We start from the raw sequence: 2,590 nt of genomic DNA on the forward strand, positions 1-2,590 counted from the left end.
CTGATGTACCTACTTCTATCTTACTTCCACCACCAAATACAAAACTGATGCTGTGAAGGAGGTTTGAAGATATAACTATTAGTTGGAAAGTTTTTGTTGATGATAAACCTTATAACCATAGAGTATTTCTGTACATTGACAAAAACAAGAAAGAGAAAAGTATTTCGTAGTTTTTACTGATAAGAGTATGAAAGAAAAGAAAACCTCTGCTACTTGGTGGAGGCATGAAAGAGGTGAAGGCCAGCTGTTGTAAGAAGAATCAGGTAGCAAGCACTATTTTGTTAATTTCAAGTCAATGGCATGTTTTAACAAAGTAGTGGAGATTATAGGGTCTTCTTGCAAGGACCATGTTGTTAAAGCAGGAGGCCTTTTTCATGTACCAATATTGAAGTATTGAGTAACCTTTTTTTTTTAAAAAAAAAAAAAAAAAATGTTTGTCTTAATGAGAGCTCCAGCTGAACAGATCTGAGAGGCAGGATAATGTGGCCTTCAGTGGACTGTTGCTGTGAGTTAATGGTTGGAATGTCAGTCGGGTTCATGTTGTAACAATCTCAACTGTGTAACAGTAATTTTCCTTGTGTCCTAATAACAGCAGCTGAAATTGTTTGCAGAGGATGCTGTCATTTATCATCATCAGATGATCAAACCAAATTGCAAAATGACTAAGGTGCAAAAAATGGCAATTGACTGTAAATAATGAAACGTGTGAAATCCTTCACATGAATACCAAACAGAATCCTCCAAATTTTGGATGCACGATCAGTTACATAAATCTGATGGCTGTAAATTCAACTAAATACTTGGGGATTACAATTACAAATAACTTAAATTGGAATGCTAACATAAGTAATATTGTGGGTAAAGCAAACGAGACTAGGATTGACTGGCAAAATACTAAGGAATACTAAAGAGAAGGCCTACACTAAACTTGTACCTCCTTTTCTAAAGTACTGGCAGGTGGTGTGGGATCCATGTCAGATAGGACCAACAGAAGACATCAAATAGCTCAAAGAAGGGCAACTCAATTTGTACTACTGTGAAATAGGGGAGAGAGAGCCACAGGTACGTGAATTTGTGTGACAATCGCTAAAACGAAGGCATTTTTGTTGCAACAGGATCTTCTCAAGAGCGTGAAAATATTTTCTTGTCGTCTTCCTACATAGGGAGGAATGACTCTCATACTAAAAGAAATCGGAGCTCACACAGGAAAATTTTGGTATCCGTTTCTCCCGTGCTCTGTTAGAGAATGGAACAGTAGAGAAATAGCTGAATGTGATTTGTTGAACCCTCTGCCTGGCACTGAATTGCAGAGTAATCGTGTAGACATAGAAGTAGCAGTCTGAGGTGGAGTAGGGAAGAGGGGGGGGGGGGTGGAATATCAGGGTGCAGATGGAGGGAGGAGAAGTGTTGTGTGGCAGAGCATGTAGGGACTAAGTGGAGCAGTCTCTGTTGATCCATTGTGGACATGGGGCAGTGATTGGTCAAGTATTTAACAATGAAATTCGCCAACAACTGTGCAGTTGAGTTGTTATTTTATTTTTAAAAATAAAATAAATTAACAATTCAATTGCATGACTGTTGGCAAACTTCATTGTTAAATAAATGGAGCAACGTCGGGAGGCTGAAGGGCAGGAAAGTGGAGGGAGCAGAAAAGGGGAGTAACAGGGAAGGGTAAAGACAGAGGGTGGCACACAGTGACGGTAAGGGGCCATGAATAGGGAGGAGGTGATAGGATAGGGGGTGGAAGCTGTTGGACACAGGGTAAGTTACCATAGGTTGAAAACAGGATAATGTATGGAGTGGAGAATGCATTGTAAGTGCAATTCCTACCTGTGCATTTAAAAAAAAAAAGCTGGTGCTGGAGGGAAGGATCCAGATGCCCCACGTCGTGAAGCAGCTGTTGAGATCCCGCATGTAATTTATGTTCAGCTGTATGTTGTGCCACAGGGTGGCCTACCATGCTCTTAGCCACAGTTTGCAGTAGTTGTTCATTCTCGCAGCTGGTTGCTTGGTATAGTTATACAAATATAAAAAGCTGTGCAATGATTGCTGCAGAGCTGTAGTATGATATGGCTGCTATCACAGGTTGCAGGGCCTCTGATGTGGTATGATAAGCCTATGAAAAGATATGAGTAGGAAGTGTTGGAGGGGGGGGGTGGATTGAGGTCTTCCACATGGATGTGATCCCTGTGGCAGGAGGTTGGGATCGGGACTGGCATAGAGATGTACTAGGATGTGTGACAGAGGATGTGGTTCAGTTCCTCCAGGGTGGTATTGGGTAAGGAAGGGAACTCCTTTGTTTTGTAGCTGGTTCTTGGGGTTGTGGGAGGATAGGGCATGTGTGGGGAGAGGGAGGGAGGAGGGGGGGGGGTGTGAGAGATTTGTTTGCAGACCATGCTTGGGGGATAGTGCCTGTCTGCAAAGGCTTGATGAGATCTTCAGCATTCTGGTCAAGAGAGTGCTTATCACTACAGATATGCCACCCACAGGTGGCCAGGTTGTACGGGAGAGATCTTTTCATGTGAAAGGGGTGACAATTGTCTAAATGCAGATGATTGGTGGGTCCAGTGTGGGCTAAGCCATTGTAGAG

This window comes from Schistocerca nitens, chromosome 5 (genome assembly GCF_023898315.1).
Source record: "Schistocerca nitens isolate TAMUIC-IGC-003100 chromosome 5, iqSchNite1.1, whole genome shotgun sequence".
In the NCBI taxonomy this organism is placed as follows: Eukaryota; Metazoa; Arthropoda; class Insecta; order Orthoptera; family Acrididae; genus Schistocerca; species Schistocerca nitens.